The sequence below is a fragment of the Fukomys damarensis genome, unplaced genomic scaffold (assembly GCF_012274545.1).
Source record: "Fukomys damarensis isolate Sample0158 unplaced genomic scaffold, DMR_v1.0_HiC HiC_scaffold_21, whole genome shotgun sequence".
Taxonomy (NCBI): Eukaryota; Metazoa; Chordata; class Mammalia; order Rodentia; family Bathyergidae; genus Fukomys; species Fukomys damarensis.
The window spans coordinates 17,680,224-17,706,978 of record NW_022900933.1 but is presented as its reverse complement, the minus strand read 5'-3'; the positions used below and the strand labels follow the sequence as shown (position 1 = coordinate 17,706,978).

The following is a 26,755-nucleotide window of genomic DNA, read 5'->3' as shown; positions in this document are numbered from 1 at the left end:
CCGGTCGGGCGGTGCAGTTGTTTCGCCACAGTTTGCGGGGTGCATTCCTCCCCCACGCCCAGGGCGCCATGGAAACCGCCCAGTTAACTCGGGCCGCGGCGCTGACCTTTAAATTCATTTGCTCCCCTCCCGACAGAAGAGCGATTCCCTTCCGCCTTTCAGAGGTTGTGGTCCTCCGCGCGGTCCGCTGCCCCTTGAGCGCGCAGAGATCCGGCGAACCGAAGGGCTCTGGAGAATCCGAGACGGATTCCCGACTCTGGCCGGGCTCCCGGCCTTGCTTCGCTTTTAGCGTGGAGAGGTCTGTGGGGTTCCCCTCTGGTTGCGCTCCTAAGATAAAGGAAGATGTAGAAAACTCGCCCTTCTCGAGGTTGTGCCTGTGGACGTGGGCTTATCTTGCAGAACTCCTTTGTGAACTTGAGTAGTGCTGTTATTTCTCGATGGGTTCATTTGGCTTCCAAGGCGGAACCGAGGCGGGAGGTTAGCGCACCGGTCTAGCTCTGGGCCTTCCCGGGAAGTGTCTCCGTGCCCACGTCGGGTCAGGCTGCCACCTGCCGCTCGCACCCGGTTCCAGGGGGTGAACCTTCAACTCGTCCCAGCCACAAAGCCAGGCCTGCAGGGCAGAAGTGGGGTTTGCGCTTATGCCTTCAGCCCTGCAGACGAAGAACGGTGACGGTGACGGTGAGGCCAGGTTTTCCCTGGGTCCAAACTCCAGCTCAGCGACTTCTGGGTGTGTAACTGTGGATCAAGGTTCCCCGCCTCTGCACCCGAGCTTCTCCAGCTATAAAGCAGGGATGATGACATGATAGGGCGCGCTTCACAAGCACGAAGCTTGAATGGGTTAACGCAGAAAGCACATCCCTGGCAGACAGTAGGCATTGTGAGTGCTGGCTCTCCTAACTCGAGGCTGGGGTTGGTGGCACTTCGCTACACGCGTTGAATGCATCACCTTATTTAAGCGTCACCGGATGTGATGTAATTACGATTGCTTATTGGGGGCGGGGAGGGGAGTGCTGGGCTTGAACCCGGGTCCTTGTGGATTTTGAGCCCCAGGTCTGACCACTGAGCTGAACTCGCATGACCTCACTGTACAGATAACCTAACTGAGGCTCTTAGGCGTGAGGTGACATCTTACTTGGGTTCCAGCTGACCTGAAGAGCTATAATTCCTGTTCCAGCCCATACTTGTTCAAGCTCTAGTCCAGGCATTTGGCGGGCAGCTGTGTAGCCATCCTCTGGGAGCTTGTTAGAGGGGAAGAATCCTGGACCTGCCCCAGACCTTCTGAATGAGAAGCTGCATTCAAACAAGATCCAAGATAATTTTGTTTGCATGTTGAAGTGTGAGGGCCAGTGGGTTCCTCTGGCCTTGTGAGCTAAAACTTTAGGGCAGTGGTTCTAACTTGGGTGGCACATTAGACTCGTCGTGGTGGTGGTATCATCTGAACCTTCCAGGTGTCTGGGCCATGCCTTAAAATAGAATCTCAAAGGTGGACAGGAGCAGTGCACATTACAGCCTCTTCCTCAGCCAAGTGTGGTCACCCCTGTTGGGGTTAGAGCCTCTGGTTCCCAGGAGCGGGCCTGGATTCAATAGTTGTAATGGATCCCGAGAACTCAGTCTGGAGGCAGCCACTTTCTGGTAAAAATAATAGGATCTTTGACTATGTGGAGTATTTGAAGGGAGAATTCATGCTCATCTAAGGATTTTTGCAATCGTTAATTTTGCATATTCTTGAAATTCTGCCATTATTCTCATCCTTCTCCATTTGCAGGGACTGCAAATCTCTTCAAAGTCTTCCTAGACTTTGGTTTCTTTCCCTTGATCACCACGGCCTTCTCCCCAAAGTCTTCAGAATACATACTTAGCTTTATTTTACAGGTATGGAAACAGGCTTAGAAAGGGGCTTGTTCCTCAGAGTCTCAGCTAGTCAGCCTCAGAACAAGCTACAGAGAGAAGGGCTTCCTTCCATGTGATCTTTCCATATACTATTCTGGAGCGGCATTTAGTTTGAGGACAAGTCCCAAGGGTCTAATCTGGGATTCGAGCAATATTTGGGGCTGCTTTTGTAGTGATGCAAATCAGATCCATTGTGAATTCTGGCTTGGGTCTCCTCAAATTTGAAGTTCCGTTCTGCCATTACTGGCTTTGGAATGTTGGGCAAGGGACTTAACGTCCCTCTGTCAAGTGAGGATTGTACATGCCTACTCATAGGGAGAGAATTAAACAAGATAATGTGCCAGCAGTAGTTACTATTGCTTATAGTTACTATTGAATAGTGCCCACTCTTGGCTGGTTCCCACCAGGGGGTAGACAGCTGTATGAATATTAGGTAAATATTACATAGAAATATTCTGTATTCACCCACTGAGGGAAGCACTTATTGAGCTATACCTTTTTTAATTATTAAAAATTTTTTTAGTTTTTTTGAGACATGGTCTCACCATGTAGTTGAGACTGACCTGGAACTCATTATGTAGCCCAGGCTGGTCTGAACTCACAGTGATCCTCCTGCCTCAGCCTCCTGAGAGCTGGGATTGCAGGCGTGCGCCACCACACCAGTGAGCTATCTCTAATTTATATGTTTCATCTATGTTTCACAGGGAAAATGTTCTAGGTACACTTTGCGGAGAATTTATATGTACTTTTTTTTTTTTTTGGTATCCAGTGGTCTCACCATGTAGTTGAGACTGACCTGGAACTCATTATGTAGCCCAGGCTGGTCTGAACTCACAGTGATCCTCCTGCCTCAGCCTCCTGAGAGCTGGGATTGCAGGCGTGCGCCACCACACCAGTGAGCTATCTCTAATTTATATGTTTCATCTATGTTTCACAGGGAAAATGTTCTAGGTACACTTTGCGGAGAATTTATATGTACTTTTTTTTTTTTTTTGGTATCCAGGATCAATCGAACTCAGAATCTCACGCTTGCCAGGCAGGCATTGTGCCGCTGAACTAAACCCCCAGCCCTATTTATATACATTTAAAGGATTTCTTCCTGAAAAGGGGCTCTGGTTCTGACTCCCCCAAAAGCTGGAAAAAAATCTCTGGCATTGAATAAACATTCTTGACCCTCTACCGCATGATGCCAGAGTCTGCCCCCTGGTAGCTAATGGCAACTCCAAGCCCTAAGTAAAAAACGTCACTGAGGGGCTGCACATGTAGAAGGTACGGAGTGTGTTGACCACAAAAGGAAGGTTAAATGTCCAATAAAATGACCCAAGTTGAGACCGTGGATTACACCCCTTTAAAAAAATACTCACACTTGGAATTAGTAATGTTGCCCTTACTAGCTTTATATGTGTAATTGATATGTGTAACATCACATGCTCATCAGTGTTTCCCTTATCTCACATTTCCTACAGATTTGTACATACCTTTGTATAACCTAGAGCATTAAATGAGATAAACTGTATAGCACATGTTCTCAATATATCACCATAGATTTGAGCTGAATTACACTTCACCATGGAATTTCAGAAAACTGAGAGCTAGGAGGAGATCCAACAGGCTTTTGAAGGGATTAAAAAAAACTCACTTCATAATTGTTCAAAAACAGAAGGGAAAAAAGGGTACAAATGTCATCATAGCTATCAAGCCTGGAATCTGAAAGTCAGTGGAACAATTCCTTCTGAGGGAAAAGCACTTCCGGCCTAGAACTGAACTCAAACTACCAAGAAATAAGTATGAGGGAAGATTCCATTTTTGGACATGCAGAATTAAAAAAAAAAAAAGGTACATCCTTAGTCTCCCTTTCAGGAAGCTGCTAAAGGATGTGCTCCAGCAAAACAAAGGAAGAAACCTAGAAAAAATAAGATGTAAGATAGAGAAAACCATGACTCTAATACAAAAGGCACGCCAGTGGGAAGCAACAAGCTAAAGGAAAGTGCTTAGTGGCCAGGGAACAATGTGTCCAGCACAAGAAGCAGTGTGTTCAGATTGAAGCTGGTCAGAAGTCTTCAAGAAAGATTTATTCAAAATGACAGAATTGTGTTTGAAAATGTAAGGAGAAGGTTTACACACCTGGGGGAGAAGGAAGGGTTGAAGTAGTGATAAGTACTAGCAATAGAACTAAATAAATGGGAGAAAGGCATTAGTCACTAAAGGGGAGTTATGGAAAAAAGGGAAATAATCATAGCATATCTTCACTGACTCAATTGTGCATAACGTAGATACAATCATAATAACTCAAGTGCCAACATTTTGCATTATAGAGCCATTATTTTGGTGGATATCACTTTATGGGGAGAATGGGGGAATGGGAAGTGGGCATGTGTGGGTGGTTGAGATGAGGGAGGGGTCAACAGTAAACCGACTGTCTGCCATGTTGAAAAGGCTAGGGCTTGTATATGCCTAACATGGAAACAATCAGAAGTATCAATAATATTCATGTTAGACTTTGGAGGTGAAGGCCAGGGGCCAGGGGTTTAGCTCAGTGGCACCACACCTGCCTTGTAAACATAAGGTCCTGAGTTTGATCCCCTGTACTAAGAACAAAAATACAGAAGTAAATGCCAAAAGAATCATCTGACACGAGTTGAAAACAGGTGCCTCTAAGGGAACAGGAAAAGGAAATAGGCAACTGATATTTGTGACATACAACTCTTTGCTCCTTTCAACTAAAGTTATCATAATTTTTAAATGTTTTAAATTAATTTAAAAATTGTGTCAAATTTAATGGAGAGTAAGCTACTTCACCAAGGCTGATAGGTGATCTCTACGGATGTGGTCATCTCCATCCTAAAGATTTGATAGTGTTGGTTCTAAGGTAGTATTGTGTTCAGGGTTTTCAGGACACATAATTTATAGGATTATTTATAGTATTCACCCAAAAAGTCAAATGCAGAGAAGTGCAAGAGGTCTGTCCTCGTACTACAGACCTGAAGAATCCATCCAAGGGCCTGGATCCCACAGCAATGCCCCGCACAAGTCCAGCCAGAAGCCTAGAGCCCACAGCAATGTCTCATGCACCAGGAAGGCCCAAAGGCCTGTGGTGGAAACTAGAAAGCCTGCACCAGCCGGGTGAAGGATTTGTGCTTTCAGACTGAGGGATTGCCCTGGAGCCAGAAAGCGAGCTCAAGTTGAAGATCAGAGCTCCCTTGACAGGAAGAGTGGCAATTCCCAGTGACAGCGAGGACCTAGAGCCCCACTGAGGATGAGAACAGCCAAGTGCACATCAGGAAACCCAACCACAGCAAGTTTCTCCAAGAAAGTCAGCCACAAGTGATCTTCCCCTCCGGTTCTTATTTTGTGCCATTGGCAACAATCCTCAGGCAGTTCTTCCACACCCAGAACCACGCTGACTCAGTTCAGCTGGGCGTTCCAAGTTGACCACTAGCTAATGCACCACAGATGGATGCTCATGACTCTGATCCTGGAACTTCAGAGGAGGAGGACATCTCTTCAGCTGCACTGTGGCTTCTGATGTTGTACAGGGGCACTTCCTCAGAAAAATGGAATGTGTTATCATCAGAGGTCCTCATACCTATGCCCTAGTTCTTTGTTGTTGTTTTTTGTTTTTAACCTTTTGTGACCTTTTTTGCTGCTAATATCTTTTTTTGTGGGGGTACCAGGGATTGAACTTGGGTCCTTGCGCTTTTGAGGCAGGCAGCAGAACCACTGAGCTAAATCCCCGGCCCCAACTGCTAATATCTTTAACACTTAAAGATTCCACTTATCCTTATCCTTTCCACTTATAACCAGTATCTCTCTGTCATCCAAAGAACCATGCCAAGGTCTCCTCCGGAATCGATAGGTGAATCTTGTGGCAGCTCCCAGTCACTGAAACTTGGTGACTGAGGACCGCCTGGAAAGCTCCCTGCACTCCCTCTCAGAGCCCAGTGGGTGCTATGCCCTTACCAACTCCCCTCCTCTCCTTTTCATCACCACCAGCTTAGTTCAGACTCTCGGGCTTCTCCTCCGGTCCCCCCACCGCCACCAACTCACGGTTCAGACTCCCTCCGATTCACCATCATGCTGTTTCGTGGGGGTTTCCAGCTTTCCCCAGGTCACTCCCCAGGCCTCAGGTACTCTGGGGGCTGCCTCTGACTCTCGGAAGACTCGCATTCCTCCGTGCAGCACTCAAGGCCTTTGTGACATTGCCACCCTCTCCCCCGTTTCTGCTCCAGGCAGGTAGAATCACCTGCAACCCCCCAGCCGCATCGTGAACCTCTCATACCATGCAGGTGCCACACCTCACAATGCAGGGCAGCATCACCTCCTCCAGGAAGCCTTCCCGGCCACAAGTGTGAGTCACAGGTCTCCTGTCACTGGGCATGTGCATCTGGAGGGCAGTTCTGCTCACACTGTAGCACCAAAGTTTATTCTTCAAGTCCTGCTTCCCATGAGTTCAAGTGATGAATCGTGCTATTTGCCTTCAGGTTCTGACCTGTCCTCCATGTCTGGCCCACAGAAAGACTAGAAAAGATGGGTTGAGTGGATTCCCTCCCTGACCCTTTTCATAGAGCCATCCCGCCCAGATGGCCTCAGATACACAGTCACAGTTGGCGTTTCTGATGCCCATGTGTCCTTTCTTGCTTTTTTTTTTTGTCTTTTCTGAGGTGCCTCCTTATGGAGTTCGGGCCCCACTGCCACATGTTACAAAGCTCCTGGGGTGGGATGGTTGGGAGTGAATTCTTGTGCCCAGGGGGAACTGATTCCTTCCCCATGAAGGGAGCCCCCCCCCAGTCCAGAGAGTCTCAAAGTCCGATTTGTTGTTGTTATTGCTGTTGTTTTGAGAGGGTCTCGCTATGCAGTTCAAGCTGGCCTTGAACTCACTAGGTAGCCCAGGCTGGCCTCAAATTTGTGGTGATCCTCCTGCCTCAGCCTCATGGGTGCTGGGATTACAGGCATGAGTCTCCATGCCTAGCCTGTCTCTGAAAGGATGGGTCCAGGGCCTGGAGGGAAGGGTAGGATCTCTTTGGAAGAGATTTCAGGATGAAGCCATCTGCCTGGACATTTGGCTACCAGGCTCTGATTCCTGGAAAAGCAAGAACATATCTGCAAGATCCTCAAGTGGTGTTTGTTGGTCCCTCCTTAAAAGGAGGCCCATCTATTTGGTTCCCGTTTTACTGCCTCAGCTGTGTGTACTTGAGTGTGTTCTTCTCTATGTTATTCTTCATGCCTTTTATATATTTTAAATACTTTCAGTAAGTAGAAAACAAAACCTTTGCCTTCCCCTGACCTGAGAAAGACCCGAGTAAAACACACGAGTCAAAGAGGAAGGAGGTATTAAAAATGGCCTTTTTTGCATAATCTATAGAAAGCTCAGGGGTGCGAGGCTCGGTTTGCATAATGGAATAGAGGAACTGTGTGCAGCTAGATTTGTTGACTGCCAGGGCAACAGTCAGAGACACAGGAGATGCCAAAACCAGGTGCTGGCTGGGGTCCTGCAGTACCGGAGCCTTACTGTTGGAGAAGGGCAGACAGAATCATCCAGCTTGGCCTCCCCACTTAGGAGAGAGAAAAGCTAGGCTCAGCAAATGCAGTCACTCATCCGTTCACCTGCCCTTTTGATTTTCCCCAGGCCAGGCACTGTGCCGGGTGCAGGGGAAACAAATTCGACAGAGACGAGGCTCTTGCCCTCCAGGAATCCACAAAGTAGTGCTGAGCAGATGTTCCAGCAAAGCCTTGCAGGGGGCCCCGTCAGTGCGGTAGAAGGACCGGCCGGTTCATGGGTTGGAAAAGCCAGGAGTCAGGCAGGGTTTCTCAGAGAGGTGTTTGGACGAGTTCTTGACAGGTAGATGAGAATCAGCCAGGCCCCGTGGCAGACGTGGCAGACGTGGAGTATCCGGTGGTGAGCAAAACCGCATGGAAGCATAGTTGTGATTCAAACGCTCCCATACACTATAAGTAAATTAAGTGCTGTGAGGGCTGTTTGTGAGAATATGTGAATGGGGACAGATGCATTAGAGCTCGAGCCAGATCTAAAGAGTGAGGCCTAATTTGTCACAAGAGAGGGATTGGGCATTCAAGACAGAGGGAGCAGCATGTGCAAAGGGCCTGAAGCCAGGAGTGAGCAGGCCCCCATGAAATAGTTGGACAGAGCCTCAGTGGCTGGTGCAAAGTGAAGGCGAGAAGTGAGAGACAGCAGCCAGGCCTCAATAAGGGATTTTTCCTCACTTTATTCTAAGAGCCAAGGGGAGCCACCAAGTTGTTTCAAGCAGAGGAGGGACTTCATCAGATTTGTCATGAAGACTGCTCTGGTTGCTTTGCTGAGTATCTAGCTGTGGTGGGGACAGAGGGACCCTTATGGAGCCCTTGTGATCACCCAGATGAGAGCGGAATTTTCCAGCCGAACAGGGGCCGAGACGGGACAGAGAGAAGCGGGCAGGAGACAGAGGGTGGGAGCTGGACTGGACTCCAGGGCTGGGGGCTGTGAGGTAGGGGAGAAAGGCCTGACCCCCCCCCCCATGGGTAGGTTTTTGTTTGTTCCTCTACAGCTCCCTAAACGCCCATAGCAGGCCTGGCCGCCTCAGGCAGCCCCAGCCATTTCCAGGAGAGACTGGCTTTGGCTGCAGCAGGCTTCTATCCCAGATGGCTCCTCCGCAGTGCCAGGTTAATTGTGCCTCTCAGATCTGAGTGCTCCCCGCCCTCCCCATGACCAAACAGACAGTCTCATGCTGCACTTGTGCAAGCCTGTCTTTTTTCCTTACGTCCCCAAAGTCTTAGCAAGCTCAGCCTGTGCTCCCTTTCCTCCATACTGCAGTGTAAGTCCTAATAAAACCGCTTTCTGGACGGCATGTTTTTGCCTCTGCATGATTTCATTCTTGAGTACAGCACGCTGATTTAGCACACAAAGAGCCGAAGAGACCAAAGGCCATGGTGCTGAAAGTCACCAGCAGATGGAACCAGTGACACTGAAGGTGGCTGTCAGCAGAGAACAAGGGAGAGTGACTCAGAATTGCTGGTCCTGCCATCTGGTGGCTGCTTGCTGTGAGTGGCAAGGAGGCTGCCAATTTAAGAGCTCAAAGGTGCCAGCTTTTGAGGCCCAGGGTTGTTAACACTGAACCACACTTGGACAGTTCATAATTTCTGTCTGAACTGACCAAGAACCCTCAGCGGATTGGTGAGCCGGTCTGAGGTCGGTCCCCGTTAGAGGGCCCAGAAGAAGAGGTGGACAGAACCAGCCCGCATCTTGCTGCCATCCCACATGTGGCTAAGGATGCAGGCTGGCTGGTGGCAGCTGGAATCAGGAGAGTGTGCTTCCTGGGTTTCCAGGGGGACCAGCAGGGCAGACGGAGCCTCCAGATGTGGGAGGAGACTAGAAACTTCAACCTTGACCTTACATGGAGGTAAGTGGGGTAAAAGAACTGTGCCCATATGTGACTGCCTTGCTTCCTTCCCTCTGCTTTCCCTCCCTTTTTTCTGCAGTCTACTCCTTCCCTTCTGCTACCTCTGCCACTGACAGATTGAGGCCAGAGCATCTACTTTAAGCTCAGAATGTGAATTCTCATGAAGACCCAATAGTCACATTTTATGCAAAGAAATGAGTCCTGAATTCATCATCTCATCTTTACCTCCTTTGCATCATACCTCCTCAGGGCTGCAGGGCAGGACATTTGCCTCTGGTCTACCTGAATTCTGTGAATTAATAAAAGAATTAGAAAAAAAAGGTTTAAATACAAACATTTCTAGGCTGAGTATGGTGGTGCACACCTGTAATGCCAGCACACAGGAAGCTGAGGCAGGAGGATCCCTTGGATTTGAGGCCAGCCTGAGTTAGATAGTTCAAGGCCAGCCTGAAATACATAGCATGACCCTGTCTCAAAAAGCCAAAATGGGAAAAAATTCTACAACAACACCCAAATAGATATGGATTCCCTTTAAGCTTTCCCAAGTCAGTCACCATGTGATGCCCCTGCGTGGTGCCACCAGCTTCCTTGAGCCCTGAGTCGTCCATGGAAGTGTTTCCTGGTGTCTCAAATGGGGAAAACAAAAGAGCTGACTGCACCCCAGTTTTTTCCAACCTTTTTTCCCTTCCACTGTTGAATTGATCACGAATGCAATCAATTTAGCATGAATCAGTGCAGCGTCAGAGCCACTGTTTGCAGATGCTGGAACGTGGATGATGGGAAAGGGTTGGGTCACAGAATCGAGAGTTGCTTGATCAAGTGGCAGGAAGGGCAGGGCGAAGCCTAGGGCATAGGCCCATCACACTAGGACAAGGGCCTTAGAAGAACAGGAGGGTTTCCTGGGGGCCACACTGGAGAGGGACAGGAGCAGGTCCCGGAAAGGGAGGAGAGTTGACCAAGAAAAGCAATCGATCAGTGCCTTCCCCTCCCTTGTGAGCACCGAGATTCATGCTGCTTTAGGACCGGGGCCCCTGGTCCCTACCCTGCAGAGCACGGCAGCTCTGCTGTGTCCCCAGTGCTGTCAAGATCTCTTTTATCTGCCCAGTAGGAGAGCACACGTCTGGCTTTCTCATCCCCAAAGTCCTGGGCTGATGGACATTCTTTGCTTAAGAGCAGGAGTTCAGCAGCACAGTGGTATGAGAGACGATTTCAGGCGGCGTCTTGGTGACCCCCGGGATGCTGCCCAGCTGAGACCGCAGTTCATTGCCAGGACACACACCCAGTCTCTACTTCTCCCCACCCCGTCCTTCCCCCTGGCCCGTGCCTGCTTACCCCACCCCGTCTGCATTTCAACTTTCTCATCGCACATGTGACTTTCCCGGAGCCATGTTGTGGTTGTGTGTAACGTCCCCGACGGCTCGCGTGTGAACACCTGCTCTCCGGAGTGGCCTTACTGAGGGACGGTGGGACCTAGTGTGTGTGTGCTGGGGGTTGGTGGGACTTCTGATTATTGAGGGCATGTATTTCAAAGGGGTAGTGGCCCCTGGTCTCTCTCTCTTTCCTCCCTCCCTTCTTCCTTTCCTCGTGCGTGCTAGGCGAGTGCTGTGCCACTGAGCCACGCCCCTGCCTCCTCCCTCTTCTTTCACCTCCCCACCGTGAGGTGAATGGCTTTTACTCTGTCACATGCTCCCCGCAAACCTTTGGAGGCTCAGAAGTCCTGGGGCTAACTGACCATGGACTGAAACCTTCTAAACCATGAATCAGAGTTACCCTTTCTCTTTGTAAGTTGCTTACCTCAGGTGTTTGTTACAGTAACAGAAAGCTGACTAACAGTTCAGGGCTTTAGCATCCTCTCCTGAGCCCCAGCATCCCTTCCCCAAACTACACCTGTTTTTGTTTCCATGTGGGTCTCCTCCCCCAGTTCCCCCTTCCCTAGTGTCCACTCCTACTTGATTTCCTGGGCTCCATCCTCAGTGATGGCCTCTGCACCTGAACCCCATGTGCGTGGACAGCGCCCTAAGCCCCAGGCCAAAGCCTACTGTGTGCCCTCCTGCCCACGAGACTCCCAGGTGCTGTGACCTCACTTCCCTCTCCTCTCCCCTGTGCAGGCCTTGGGGTGTGGACCCCACTCCCACCGCTGCCGGCACCGTCCTGGCTGCCTGTGTGCTCTGCTGCACACAGCCCTCCCTGGGCCGGTTAGCCCTGCTGACCACACCTTCCCTTTTGCTCTGACTTAGGTACTCGTTTCCTTCACATTTCGAGATTGGCAGTAATAAGAGGGGATGGTAACGGGCACGGGGTGTAGCTGGGTAGCAGGAGTAACTTCTGATGTTCTCCAGATCCTTAGAGCAACTGTGGTTGACAGCAGTTCATCGAATATTTCAAAACAGCTGGCAGAGAGAATCTCAAATGTTTCCAACACAAAGAAATGATAAATGTCCAAGGGGAGAGATATGCCGATTACCCCAATCAAATCATCATATGCTGCAGGTAGGTGTGTTTTAAAATGTCACACTGTACCCAGCACATACACGTGTACGTGCACAAGCACTCTATGCTGGCTACAGTTTTTCATTTAAAAAGTGGGTCAGTTTTAAAGATGGTGCAGATAACAGAATAGATGTCTCACAGCTGCAGCAGAATGTGACGATGGCATGCGGGTGTGACCACGACTTAGGTAGAAAACTGTCAACTCAGATAGAAAACGGCCAGCAACTCATCTGTCGGCATGGCCCGGCTCTGCCATGAATCAGGTAACCACAGCCCGGGACTCCGGCTACAACTCCTTCTCATCTCCCGCCAGCCTCAGCAGCACAGGCTGGGGCTCCGTCTCCCCTGTGTGCCCGGGGCCAAGTGCCACGCGGAGTGTCCCAGACACTCATTCCCTTTGGCAGCTCCATGGCGGGCGGCACCACTCGTGGCCAGTGGTTTGGGTAAAATGAGAGCATCACAGCGTGTGGGGTCCAGAGGCTGCTGCACTGAGCGGTGGGAGGAGGCAGGATGGCGGGGCCGTGATTCCCGTCCACTCAGTTATTTATTCAGAGAGTGCTGCTGGGTCCTGACTGTGCAGCACTGCTCCGAGCCCAAGCCCAGAATGGTGAACATGCTGACAAGGTCCGAACCTCTCCGAGTTTATGACTGTGGACAAGATAACACCATGTAGGATATCCTGTAAGGTAGCCAGCCAGAGAGTGAGTAATACGGGAGTTAGGGAAGGCCTGGCTGAGGAAGAGACGTTGGGCAGCAGCGAGGAACCAAGTTACATAGGTATCTGGACCAAGAGCATCCTGGGCCCCAAAAGTAGCAAGGGCAAAGGCCCTGGGGTAGCAACAGGCTAGGTGTGTTTGAGGTTCAGTGGAGCAGCTGGTGCAGCCAGAGTAGAGACTGAGAGGGAGAAGTGGAGCTCTGGCAGCAGCAGGGGCTGGAGGGTGTGGGGCCTATGGGGCTGGTAAGGGTCCAGGCTCTGAGGGACACCTGTAGCCCTGGGTTTGTGCAGAGGAGTGATGTGGGGAAGATCTCCCTGGCTACCTTCTGGGAGTCAACAGGTGAGCAGTTAGGAGGCTGCCTCAGTTTCCCAGAGAAGGGTGAGGAGACTCATGGGCTTGTGGCGAGGCAGAGCTGCCTGCTGTGGGTCCCCATCCGTGAGAAAGGGGGGTTCCTTTCTGCAGATGGAATTCAGCACCAGTGCTCTGGGAGAGAGGACTGTCTCGGTGGCTCACAAAGGCTGCTCTGGGCATCTGCTGTTCCCTCTGCCTAGCACACTCCTCCCCTCCTTTCTTATCTGCTTCACCCAGCACATCACTGGGGTCAGGTTCAACGTCACCACCCCAGCGGTTGCTGCACACCTTCCAGATCCCCCTTGCTCTGGTGTCCGGGGTTGCTTTCCTGGGCTCTGCTCTTTCTTTCACTTTGCCACTTAAAGCGATCGACGTCACTTAATGGAACGATTCCTTCTTTGGTGCTCCTTTCCCCAAAGACCACAGGCTCCAGGAGAGCAGGGGCCTGACTGTGCTGTATCATCCCCGTCCTCAGCCCCCAGCAGAGCTTCCTGATAACTTCGCTAGCCCTCCACGCATCAGAGAAAAGGCCTTCAGAGAAGGAGCAAGCAAACGTTCTGACCACAGTGTGAATGGCTGCCAAGACAGTGTTAGTAGGAGCAGTCACGTTTTGATTGTAATAAATATCTTAAGTCGTAGGCACAAGGCTCTGAGAATAGCATTTCAATCCAGACATGAGAGGGGACATTGGTTTCTTGGAAGGTGCTTGTATGAAGAGAGATTCTTGTGTTCTTGGGATCATGCTCTATGTCCATCAGGTGTCTCACAGAAGTCCTTCATTTACTGCACTCAGGATACGTGATACCAACGCTTTCGCACAAGGGGCATTCGAACTGATTATTTAAAAATTGCTAGGCTTCCACACTTTAAAAAATTATCATCACATAACGTACCTAACACGCATCTTCATCCTGTCCCCGGACTCACTGTGCCCCCTCCTGCCGCTCCCTCCTGCTCACCACCCATGATGTGTGCCAGGCTTGATGGGTCACAGTGGCTCCCGAGTCCGGGGTTCTGCTTCAGGTCAACAAGTCTTACTCCTGGCAGGCGTGAGCACCCCTGGCTCACTAAATGTGACAGCTGAAGGGTCCAGTGTTGTGTGCCCCGGACCCTGGTTTCCACAGCAGCTGTCTCTTGTTCTTGGGGGATTTGCTGTGTTGGCTGATTGTGAGTCTTTAGCTGGGGGGGGGGGGTTCTGTGAAGGATTTCAGGGGTCTGTAAACCCCAGGAATCACAGAACCCAAATTTGGTGAGTATGCTTGTATTTTGTAAAGGGGAGAGAGGTCCATAGTTTTCAGCAGATCTTTAAAGCAGCCTGGCAGCCCCCAAGTGTATTACTGTCGTATATGCTAATGTATATATTTTAGGTCAAAAGATCTGCTTTGGGACATGTCCCTTGCCCTCTGTCCTCAGTCTACATATGCCATGTTTATTTTGTCACCTGGGCAACCCGTTTACATAGTACATAATCAAATGTGGGCTTCCCGATACAAATTATACACTTTGGAAGCAAGCTTGGAGGACGAAGAAGTTACTAGATTAATTTTGAGCAGAGTGAAGCACATTTTTGGTGAAACCATCCTTGCTTGTGGGAGGTAGCACTTTATTTTCCTTCTCTCAACATCAAGATTCCAAGAACCAGCTTACAGGGAAAATGTAACCTCTGGCTTCCACATTTTGTGTGTCTTGGGCTTCAGAAAAGACAGGAGGACCCAGAAATTGCTGTGGGAAGTACAGGGTGTGGGAACTACTCTGCTTATCTGCTCATCTATCAGATCTGTATTTCAGTTAAGACTGAAATCACTGGGCAGCCACGTTTCGGCTTGAGGTAACCCCTCTCCGCTCTGCTTAAAGGTCAGGAGAGCCAGTCTGCTGACACAGGGCCTTCTCCCCTGCCAGCCTGCACACACTGACTCTTTAGTCATTATAACCGAATGAGTAGGCTACCAAAAAATAAGTTTCGATTGCAGGGAAGCAGGGAGGCAAGGAAACGTGGTGGAGTAGAAAGACTTTGTCAGAGTCCAAAGATCAGGATTCAAGTTGGTCAAGTGTGGGGAGCGATGCGCTGTAGATCCCGATGGCCGGGCCTAACTGGCCTCCTTCCACGGAGGGCATGGTGGAAGAGGACTATCTTCCTTCCTACCCATTCACCTGAGAAACGTCAGGCTTTATTCCCTGCAGACCCTAGCCTTCTCCCTGTTCCAACCAGGAATCTCCTTTCAGGTTCCTTATCTACACTACAAATGAAGATGCTGGAGATGCAGGCCAAGCTCCTTGTCTCATCAGGACAAAGAGTTTCCACCTGGCCTCAGCTATGTAAACTCTACTGTCTTTGTCTTCTCTGTCTTATTCTTCAAGGTTCTTATCTCTCACCATCATTTCTCACCTCAGCCACCGGGCCGGCCGAGGTAGGCCGGTGGTGTGTTTGTGTAAGACCTACCCAGCGGATTAGTAAGACTCTGGATGTCTTTGTGGGTGATTGACAGGTAGGCCGCACACTGAACAGGGAAGACCCAACCTGGATAAGGGTGGCACTGACCAATATGCTTGAAACGTGGATGGAATGAAAAGCGAAAAGAAAGAAATCTTCCTTTTTTTCTTCAGAGGAGCTCCAGTCTTTACAGTTACCTTTGGATAGTCATCTTCATTTCCTGCAGGCTTCTACTGTAGACCTTTCAGCCTTTCAACATAGACCCTTCAACTTTCTGACCTGAACTCACGCCTGACTTTGCAGTAAGCTGCAGGCCTTCAACCTTCAACTGGATCCTGTAGTCCTCCAATGAACATGGGCTCCATTGACAGTTGGACTCCAGGTCATGTGTATTATGCTCTGGCAGAAAATTTGTCTGAATTTTGCTCATGTCCTGAGACTCTGTGAGAGCCTGAGGTTAAGGGTGGCAAGCTAATTAATGTGGCGGAGAAAAGTTCAAGGCACCCCAACGGCCACGTTGTAGCATGGTTACTACTTGCTACTTTTAGCAAGATCTGCTGTGAGAAACAGAAGCAAAGAGTCAAAAAATTTTTCACTTTTTAAACCAGGAATGGTGGCTCATACCTATAAACCCAGCACTCGGGAGGCTGAGGCAGGAGGATTGCTTTGAGTTCAAGGCTAGCCTGGGCTATGTGGCAAGACTCTGTTTCAAAACAAACAAAAAACCCCCAAACAAACAAACAAAACAACCAACATTTTTTTCAGTGTTTCCAGAAAGGAAGTGCCCACAAAGATAGCTTAGAGGAGGGCTGTTGCTGAAAAGATTAGCATTACAAAGAAGTCAAATATTTTGGATCCAGACACTGAGAAAAAAGGTTTAAGGGTATGTTAAGAATCAGCAAGACCGCCTCCTCTCTTTACCAGCTCAAGGATGCAAGACTGCTTTGAAAAGGGAGCCCCAGGCCTCCTGCTCAATAATGGCTTCCTGGAGTTCCCTGGGATTCACAATTCTCAGTCATTCGGGAACTTGCAGGCTTCTGCAGCCCCGATGCATGGCTCCTACTCGAGCTGGCAGCAGACTTTGGCATCATCCACATGGCCCTGGTCTTATGGATATGCAGAATGCAAAAGTTATGAAGTGAGGAAGGCTTCCTTCCACCCAGATCTTAGAAGAAGGCCCAACAAGCCAAGCAGTGTGCCTGTGAAAGGGCTGTGAGTAAAGCTGTGAGGGTGAAGTCCAGGTACAGTGGAGACCCCAGGAAGTTGCAGAAGCCAAGAAAATGGAACATCTGAGGAATGCTGTAAGGAGTGAACAAAGCCAGATCAGGAGAGAGAGAGAGAGAGAGAGAGAGAGAGAGAGAGAGAGCGAGCGAGCAGGAGAGAGAGAGACCACAAGGGCCACAATCACCAGCAATGCCACAGGGGAGAACCCAAGCCCTTTGGGGTTTACATCTTGCTACAACTTGCTCGAGGTGCTTGCATTGGCCCCACTGGTTTCTGTTTTGTTTTGTTTTATTTTTTGAGACAGGTTCTCATTATATAGTTCAGGCTGGCCTCAAACTCACAGTGATCCTCCTGCCTCAGCCTCCCATGTGCTTGTATTACAGCTGTGCTCCACCACGCTCAGCGGTCCCATTGGTTTCTCTCTCTCTCTTTATTTATTTATATATTTTTTGGTACCAGGGATCAAACTGAGGTCCTGTGCTTGCGAGGCAGACGGCAGAACCACTGAGCTAAATCCCCAGCCCCCACCATTGGTTTCTATACCCCTGTTCCTCCTATGAGGAATGGGGATGTTTACTCCTTGATGTTGGTGTGTGGGATTACAGGAGCTTGAGCTAAGAGTAAAGTCTCAGAGAACTTTGAACTTTTCAGCAATGCCGGAACTGTTTGGATTTTGGCAACTCCTAGATATGGACTAAATGTGTTTTGCATAAAGAGATACACATGAGTCTTTGAGGGACCAGGGGAAGGATGCTATGGTTTATGTCTAGTTGTCCCCCAAGAACCACATGTGTTACCAGGTGGGGCTTTTGGAAGGTGATTGGGTTACTGGTACATTATGGCTTACTTGCTTTTAGGAAGTGGGGTCTGGATGGAAGAGACAAGTCACTGTGGCTGTGACCTGAGAGGCTGCGTTTCCCTTCCTGTCTCCTCCCTTAACTCTGCTTCCCAAACCTGTGGAAGTTTGCATCCCTGTCATTCATTCACGTATCTCTGAAGGTGTGCTCTGGAAGGAATCAGTTTAGCTTTTTTATTTACAAGTATATGGTAATCACATATTCAAAGCCCTGTGTCCAAGCTTCAGCCAAAAAGCAATGGTTGTTGGCCAGAGGTAGAACACAGGTCCGGTTCTCAAACTAGGAAGGTTTGGCACCACAGTTCTCTATCTTGTCACTAGGTGGCAGCACTAACCCAGGACGCCATCTGCTTGGCTCCCGGGTAATCCTGGGATTTGGGAAAATCCCCCAAGTGCCCTCAAGGCTTGGTAGACAGCTGGAGAGAGACAGCAAAAGCGCTCCGGAGTTCTATCTCCACACTTGGCTGTGTGGCCTTGGAAAAATCATTTCACCTCTTAGTTTGTTTCTTTATCCATAAAATGGGGCTGACACTAGTTCTTCCAAGAATATAAGAGTGAACAGAAAATAAAGTAACTGATTACCATCACTCCACCCCCAGCAAGAAGTTTAAACAGCACGGCCTTCTGCTTCCTCTATGCATTACCCTTATTTTGCACACTGCCTCTCTCTCTCTCTCTCTCTGTACCAGGGATTGAACTCAGGACCTTGTGCTTGTGAGGCAGGCGGCAGAACCACTGAGCCAAATCCCCAGCCCAACCCTTACTCTTTTAAGAGCACCCCTAGTGCTCATTTCAAATAAGCAAGGACACAAACACTTAAGGGTAAGGGTAAGGGAGTTAATAGTTTCTCTGGTGTGAATAAACTATAATAGTACAGAAGATCCTAATGGTATAATGGACAGTGTGAAATAGGAAGAAAGGGGCTGAAGGTGTAGGGAAAGTGGGAAGGGTAGGGGAAAGGGAATAAGGGAAAAGAAAATGAGAAAATGAAAAAATGGAAATGAAGTGTTTGTAAAGGGGGGGGAGGGGTGAAGGGAGGGCAGGGACAAGGGGAAAAAATGAGAACCCAGACCTGTCATGTAAAGGTACAAGATCCCAATGATGAAGGCAACTGTACTGTATACCTAGAATGTACCAGTAAACTCAATGAGGGCGGGGGAGAAGTGGTCCATAGTATGATTTTTCTAGAATAGACCTTAACTTCCCCCTTGTTTCTTTTCCTCTGGTCCTTTCTCTTCCTCTTCATTTTATTTCTTCTACTCCAGGGTTTTGCTTTTTTATTTACAAATATATGGTAATCACTTGCTCTGTGTGAGCATGTGGCTTCCTCAGAGGCAAGTGAGGAAGCAGAGAGAGAGAGGACAGCAGAGTTACAGACACCCTGCAGAGAACCCGCCCTCCAAGGCCCACAGTTCCCTAGGTGCTAAGCTGAGAAGTAGGTGGTGCTTACCCAGGGCAGATGACCTGGGCATGGAACATTAAAATATCTCCATTCTGGTTGCTTCCCAGCCCCTGCCCAAGTGCCCCACCATGAGCAAGGCAGAGGTGAGCCTGATCCTGTTCCAGTCCATTCAGACTGGCTGGTACTTGGCTTGAATTTTAAATCTCACCCTGAAGGCATGGACGGGTGCCTTAGTCAGCGTTGCAGTACTATAACAAAATGGCTGAGACAGACGAGAAGTCAAGAGAAGTGATTTAGTTCATAGCTTTGGAGGGTCAGGTTCCAAATCAGGTGGCCCCATTGCTTCGGATCTCTGGTAAAGATGACAGATGACAACGGAAGAGTGAGTAGTTGGGAGGGATTAAGGGGTTGTACAATCCCCGTTAAGGGTCCAGCCCCCTGTCACCTAAGGGCTTCCCACAAGGCCTGGCCTCCTAAAGCTTCTACCACATTCTGAGAATGCTGCTCTGGGCACCAAGACTTCAAACATAAACCTTTGGGGGACACATTAACTGCACGATGTGCAGGATGGACTAATGAGCATTGGCGTGAACCTACGGTTCTAGCCAGAAGCAGCAATGAGCTGTGTCCAGGTCAGATGCTGCAGAGAGGCTGAAGCAGGTCTGGCCAAACGCCTGCTTTCTGATGGAGCACAGAAACAGGCACCCGAGAGCCCCATCAGAAAGCGGCCTACTACTGTGAGTAACTGAGAGTTCCGATCCAGTGCCCCACCTTCCCCCCTCCCCAGGAAACCCAGGTATGATTCACCAGTTTTTGGTTTCATGACACAAGCTTATGGCTGAGTTAAACAGGAAATGAATTTGTTGGAAGAATAGTGTGGGGCTCATAGACTGCAAGAGAAGGTTGAAGAATAGGCTCAGATCGAGGCAGGAACCAGGACAGTTCTTCACCACTGGAATTCTCTGGCCAGGGCTTCACAGCCAGAATGGAGCGGGGCCCCAGTAACCTTTGAGGTTATTCTCTTGCTCTACTCAAGTCAGATTCCTAGGAGGGAATCTAATTGGTCCAGCCTGTGTCACATGGTTGCACCTAGGTCAGATAAAGCAAGGCGCCTTGATGGATAGCTCCACACCTGGAAAAGAGGCAATACTTGAAGAAAAAATTAGAGTATTTAATCAGATAGCAGAATAAATTCTGGGTGGCAAAAAAAAAAAAAAAAAAACAGTCGGTACATTAACACCACATCTGAATTAAAAAATTAGAGTATTTAATCAGATAGCAGAATAAATTCTGGGTGGCAAAAAAAAAAAAAAAAAGCAATCTGATCATTTACATCCAAGTTCTGGATCATACTTGGAAACCTGTCTTCAGCACAAGGGCGTTAGACTAGGAAGACCCAAGTCCTATCCCTATCTTAGTAGTGCTGTAACCTCCTCCAGGCCACCAGCTGTCAGCCCTGCTTCCTTGGGATGGGCTGTGAGGGCCTTGTTCCTCTGCGCCCTGGGGATAAGCCGCCGGACAGAAGCCTCTGAGGGAAACACACGTAGCTTCAGTCATTGTCCAGACTCAAGATGTTCACCCTGAGGTAGATGGGTCTGGAGAATGTAAGAACGAATGAATGAATAACATCGCATTTACCATTCATTACTTCATGTGCCAAACATACTAATGCCTGCTCTGCTGGGCACTAGGGGTATAACGGTAAACAAGATTGAGACAGTCCCCCGCTTGCTCAGGAGTTAGAAATAGCCTGCCTGCCCTTCACTGGCCACCTCTGGGTGGTTTTGCCCATGATGTGGGTGGACATCTTGCCTCTATGATTATCTCTCAAGGGTTTCAGGAGAAACCAACATGGCTGCCATCATGCTTGGGGCTGTAGTTGCAGAGTCTTCTTAGGAATGTGTCCTCTTCTCTGGTTCAGAGTGTTGGTTTGTGGATGATGTTTGCGGCTTTGTTGGGGGGTGGGGCACCGGCAGCCAGCAAGGCGGGCAACCAACTTCCTCTGTACATTCTCGTGGAAGCGGGGCTTTGAGGGATGGGCTGAAGGCGGAGGCAGGTGGAGCCAGTATCACCCACTACAGAGCCCTGTACGGGAGGGAATCCAGCTTGTTTTTACTTTGCTCCTGGACCTTGCCTTGGTCTGATAGGTGATATCTGGCCACAAGTCCAACAGGAAGACAACAGTGTGACTCAGAGGACACAGCCCACCACCCCACCCTCCTCCTCCTGTCCCAAAGTCTACCATGTTGGTGGGGATGAGCTCCTTTGATTCCTGCTCTTCTAAGACCTGGTTGGTGCTTACTGTGCATATTGGTTAAATGTTTACTTCTTAAAATTATGTTCAACTGCCAAACTAAGAATCGTCTTGGATTCTTACATTCCTAGGAGGCAGGTGCTGCACCGCATCCTTTCCTTCCTCTCTTCTTTCCTTTTTTCTTCCTTCTACTCACCATCCATTCGGCCATCCAGGTAACAAATATTTATTGAATTCTCACTGCGTGGTAGACTTTATGCTACTGTGCAAGGGGCTCAGAATGCAAAGGTGGGCAAAACAGATGCAAATTCTGCCCTTCCAGAACTTAAGTTTGCAGTCATGGAGACAAAAGTTAACCCAAACACTACACAGACAATGTGAGATTTCAGTCTGCGTCGATGGCAGTGAAGGGAGGGGGAGTCGGTGCTGTGGCAACAGGATTGTGGGGTTCTGATCTGGTTTGGGAATCCGGCAACACTTCCCTCTGCTGACACTTGAAGAAAATGTGGGTGTTAACAGGATGGAAGGGAAGTCGGGGTAAAGAACGTTTCAGCTAAGACTGAACATTGGGGGCCTAGAGAATCAGGGAAGAGACAGAGTCAGAGCGGAGGCAAAGAAAGGTAAACTGGGAGCAGAGGCTGCAGGGCCTCTGGGATCCCATTAGAGTTCGTTAAGCTGAACTAGCATCCGTCTTACTAGGGACCCTGGGAGACGCTTACACCCAGCCCTGCCTGCTCAGGGGTCAGCTGACAAGCGTTTTGCACATGCAGTGGTGACTTGCCTTGCAGAGGACGAGCTGAGGGTGATGGGGCTGGCGTTGGGGGTGACCCAGAACTGATCTGATTTTCGACCTCGTTTCACCACTCTGATGGCACAAACAGAAAGAGCTGATCTTAGCTGGGCACCATGGTGCGCACGTGCCACGGAGGCAGGAGGATTGCAAGTTTGAGGCCAGCCTGGGCAACTTGGCAAGACTCTGTCTCCAAATACAAATGTAAAGGGGCTGGAGATCTAGCTCGGTGATGGAGTACTTCCTGCAAGTGTCCAAGCACCACCTCTCTCACACACACAGGCTGCCCTGTGTGTATTAACAAAAGTGATTCTTCCTCAGTCACTGTAGTTCTAACACATTCTTAAAATCAATTCACCTTTTTATGAAATTAAATTTACTTGGGAAGGAATATGTATATCATTATAATAAATTGGAAATTATTAAATTTATTAAAATAAATGTATATACCAACTGAACTAAAATAAGTTTTATCTAAGTATCACCAAAATCATCCTGCATTCTGTCTGTCTGTCTTCCTTCCTTCCTTCTCTCTTTTTTCTTTTCTTTTTTTGTTTTTTGAGTCAGGATCTTACTATGTAGTTTAGACTGGCCTTGAACTCACTATGCAGCCTAGGCTGGCCTCAAAGTCATGGCGATCCTCCTGCCTCAGCCTCCCAAATGCTGAGATTACAGGCACATGCCACTGTGCCTGGCTTCGGTTGGATTCTTTTTGTTTTGTTTGGTTTGGTTTGGTATTTTTGGTTTTTTTGAGTCAGGGTCTCACTATGTAGTTGAGACTGACCTGGAACTGACTATGTAGTCCAGGCTGGTCTCGAACTCACAGCAATCCTCCTGCCTCAGCCTCCTGAGTGCTGGGATTACAGGCATGGGCCACCACGCCTGGCTCCTGGATTTTGAGAAATGTGTGGTATCTCAAGAAAACAAATGCAGTATAATAAAGTCATGCTTCTCATCCACTTAGACCAGACTCGCTTAGTGCTGCTTATGTTAGAATTGCCAGGAAAACTTATTAAAAATGGAGACTCAGCCTGGTGTGGTGGTGCAAGCCTGTAACCCAGAGGTCCATGCGGCTGCCTCACAATAAAAAATAACGAAAAAGCCTGGGACTCCCCTGGGTTCAATCCTGAGGGTGGAGCGGAGACAGGCAGGCGTCTGCGCCTCTGTGAAGTACTACTGTAAAGATGAGAAGAGCAAACTGCACAAGCACCGAGCAAAGGCAAAAGCAGGCTGTGGTCAAGGTCATGGGTTTTGCAGCCTGATCAGCACTCAGGGCGTGGTTCCAAGAGAGAAGGGATGGACAGAGCCAGGGCAGGCTGATGGGGGTCACCTCCAGCTCAGGAGCCCGACCAGCCACAGGGCATCTCAGCCTGGCACTGCACCCAGGAGCCCTGGCTCCTTTGCTCTCCCCAACCGTAACAGCTGAAAATGCCCCCCCACCCTGATAAGTATGCCCCAAGGCTTCACTCCCACTTAAGGACCAGAGATGTAGGGAATGGTTGCAATTCTTTGTTTGGTTGTTTGTCCCTTTGACTTCTGCATTTGGCATGATGAGGTTAAACTGTAGTCAGTAGAAAACCCAGCTCACTGTGTAACCAAATGATCTCTTTTCATTTTAATTTAAAGGAAGTCCAGAGACAGATGTGGTGATGCATACCTATAATACCAGCTACTGCCAGGTGTGGTGGTGCACGCCTGTAATCCAGCATGTGGGAGGCTGAGGCAGGAGGATCGCTGTGAGTTTGAGGCCAGCCTGGGCTACATAGTGAGTTCCAGGCCAGTCTGAACTGCATAGTGAGACCCTGTCTCAAAAACAAACAACAACAACAAAAACCTCAATATGATACCAGCTACTCAGGAGGCTGAGGCAGGAGGATCGCTGTGAGTTTGAGGCCAGCCTGGGCTACATAGTGAGTTCCAGGCCAGTCTGAACTGCATAGTGAGACCCTGTCTCAAAAACAAACAACAACAACAAAAACCTCAATATGATACCAGCTACTCAGGAGGCTGAGGGAGGAGGATCAAAGTCAAGGTCAACATGGCCAAAAAGAAGTCCCAAGGAAGGCTACCTAGAGCTTGTATAGTTATTGCACTTCTGTGGTATTTCAAGGACTCAGGAACCATCTGCTTTGTTTTTATTTTTTATTTGTTTGATTTCTTTTGAGGCAGGGTCTCACTATATAGTTCAGGCTGGCCCAGACTGGCCTCAAACTCACAGCAATCCTCCTGCCTCAGCCTCCCAAGTATAGGTGTATGCCACCATGCCCTGGTACTTGGTTTTTTTCATGGTCCTAAGATGATTGCCTCACCTTCAGCATTTCGTCTGCCTTGCAGCAGAAAGAGGGAGAAAGGCAAGTGCCTATGGAGAGAGCCCCACCTTTTAAAGAGCTTCCCATAAGCCCTGCCTAGGAATTTCTGCTCAAATGTCACATTTGACTGCCCCTAGTTGCAAGGCAGACTGGGAAATCTTCTTATCAGAGCACCTTGCCATCAAGATGAGGGTTACGTAGCCAGGGAGAAAAAGAAAGAATGGCTTTAGGAGGGAAATGATAGTCTTGGCAGTCTGTCCTCAGGATCTTCAAGATGAAGCCAGACAAACCTGGGTAGCCGCGGCCAGGGGAGCGTGTTGAACATGGAGACTCAGCGAGGTGTGGTGGGGTGCACCTGGCTAGACATGTTCTTGTTGCATTTCTCTGAGAGGGCGTTCCTTACCTTCGTCCACCAATGGATTGTTCAAACCAGAATCAGATTTTCACTTTACCTTCCTGGAGGGAGATGAACTCAGTCACATATTAAGTGGTTAAATGGCAAGGTCTTCAGGAGAGGTGCGTCTGCGTTCCACTCCCCTGGCACTCACCGAAGGTGGGCGAGGTGGGCGGCCATCCCATGGTGAGAATTCCATTAAATCTCTCCTCTGCTCACTTGCCGCCAAGCCTGAAGTGCCACCTTTGGGTCGAGCATCCTGTCCATCGGCCTAGGTGCCTCTTACAATGCCAGCCCCTCCGACAGAGATGGAAAAGTGGGAAACCTGTGCCACGCTCAGGTCGCCTCAGCTTCTCGGCCTCTTTTCTGTCTTCTCTTTGCAGCTCCTGAGCATCTCTGGGACACCGACACCAGGTGGGGCAAGGCAACAGGGCACAGGACTGAGGGAGCCTGTCTGTCCCCAGAAGAACTGGGCCACCCAGCTGTTTCACCTCCTTCACCACAAAGCCACAATTGCAGCTACGGCTGCAGGTATTAATAAACCTTGCTGGTAAGTTTTGGTCCGGCAGACGGCAACCCTGTGACCTTTGAGTTGACTTTGTCTCCCTTTCTCTCCCCACCCACACTTCTCAGCCCGAGGACCGAAAGTCTGGCTTTCTCGTAATCTGCTTCGACACTCAGGGAATAACACTGCTAGTAAAAGGTAAACACCAAGGAGGGCAGCAGCTGGGCAGGCAAGCATCCCCCAGAGCCCCAGGTGAGTAACGACTGCGCTATTTCGTGCCCATTTCTGGCCGAACAGGGCTGTCCCATTGCCTGGGTTTTCCCAGGAGTCATTGGTGATCTAGATTAGGGTTTCAGGCTGTAGAGCCCTGCAGTGCCACCCTCAGACTCTTGCAAAAGAAGCCTCTTGTCTGGTCTCCCACATTCCAGGGCCCAGCCCTGGCCTTCCTGCTGCTACACCCCTTTGCATGAGGCAAGGAGTCCTTAGGATGGCAGTCACACCCACCCAGAGTCCTCTGTGCCCTTTAGACCGTGCTCCATACAGCCAGGATGCCAGAGTCCTGAGTAAACAGTCCTGACCTGGTTTCCAGGACCTGTGGCCCTCTTCCCCAGAAACATCTCCCCAAGAGTGGACCTGACTGCTGATCTGCATGAGGCATGGTGAAAACATACAGTGACCTTTAAACATTTGTAATATTCCAGTAACAGACACATTATCCCCAATCCTCCTCGAACACTTCCTCACATCGAACACACTTAGCTCATCATTCTTGCTACTTTTTGAAGCAGTTCTGGAAGCCACTTTCATGAGGGTCTTTAGCTGCATTGTCACAGCTGCCTCAATGTCCCGAATCCATTCAAAACGTTTACCTTTTGTGGTCATTTTGACTATGGGGAAGAGCTGGAAGTCACATAGGGCTAGGGCCAGATTGGTGAATAAGGTGAGTAAGCACACACCATATATACATGGGGGGGGAAGACACCAGGGATCGAACTCAGGGCCTTGCACTCGCTAGACAGGCACAGCGCCTCTGAGCTACATCCCCAGCCCAACATAATTTTTTTATGAGCCTTCATTTCCATTAAGTAACACTTGGCAGCTTCACTGACCTTTTTTTTAAACCCGATTTATAACCTTTGAGTTCTTAGGCACATCCTAGGCGGCTCTATTTCTACTCTTGCCTCAGGCCCTGCAAATGCTAGGGACTGACCTGACCCACTGACATTTTGTTGGACTGTGGAGTATGTTCAAAATCGGGGGACTTCCTGGTAGGGATGTAGCTCAGTGGGAGACTGCTTGCCTCGTGTGTATGAGGACCTGCGTTCAATCCCCAGCATCACAAAGAAGAGGGTGGTTCGTGCAAAAATTCAGATTCTAGCTTTTCTTGACAGATTGGGAGATTCGATAATCACAGTGCCTGAATTCCTACGCGGCACCATGGAAGAATCCCAGGGGGTGGCTGTGCTCTTGGGCCGCAGTTTGCCATCCTCTCCGCCACTCCCAGGTGTCCAGGGAATCGCCTGGACAGCGCCTGCCTGGCCTAGAGGGATCTGAGTGAGTGGGAGTCCAGTGAGCCTGAAGTCTGGGGAGAATTCCCGTCATAGGTCGGACAGGACGCTGAGACGGCCCGACAGCCAAGCTCCAAGCTCTGGGCGTTCAAATTCCTGCTCATGACTCCCTCTCCGATTTCCTTACGTGGAGGTGAGGTCAGCACTGGCCTTTGCCCCAACTTCTGCCTGCCACCTCTGT

The 26,755-nt window shown here is 49.4% G+C and overlaps 1 long non-coding RNA gene across 2 annotated transcripts in view; it reads left to right on the top strand.

Moving 5' to 3' along the window:
- The window catches only part of LOC117287132, a 26,027-nt gene extending 775 nt beyond the window's left edge, over positions 1–25,252 (top strand). Inside the window, exons 2-4 of one of the 2 annotated variants that reach the window (XR_004518325.1) lie at positions 11,624–11,774; positions 11,916–12,037; positions 13,261–13,352. This is a non-coding gene — a long non-coding RNA (uncharacterized LOC117287132). Of the gene's footprint in view, positions 1–11,623; positions 11,775–11,915; positions 12,038–13,260; positions 13,353–24,884 lie in introns of those variants that run through there. The other variant, XR_004518324.1, reaches the window with a different exon arrangement.
- The last annotated feature ends 1,503 nt before the right edge of the window (positions 25,253–26,755 follow it).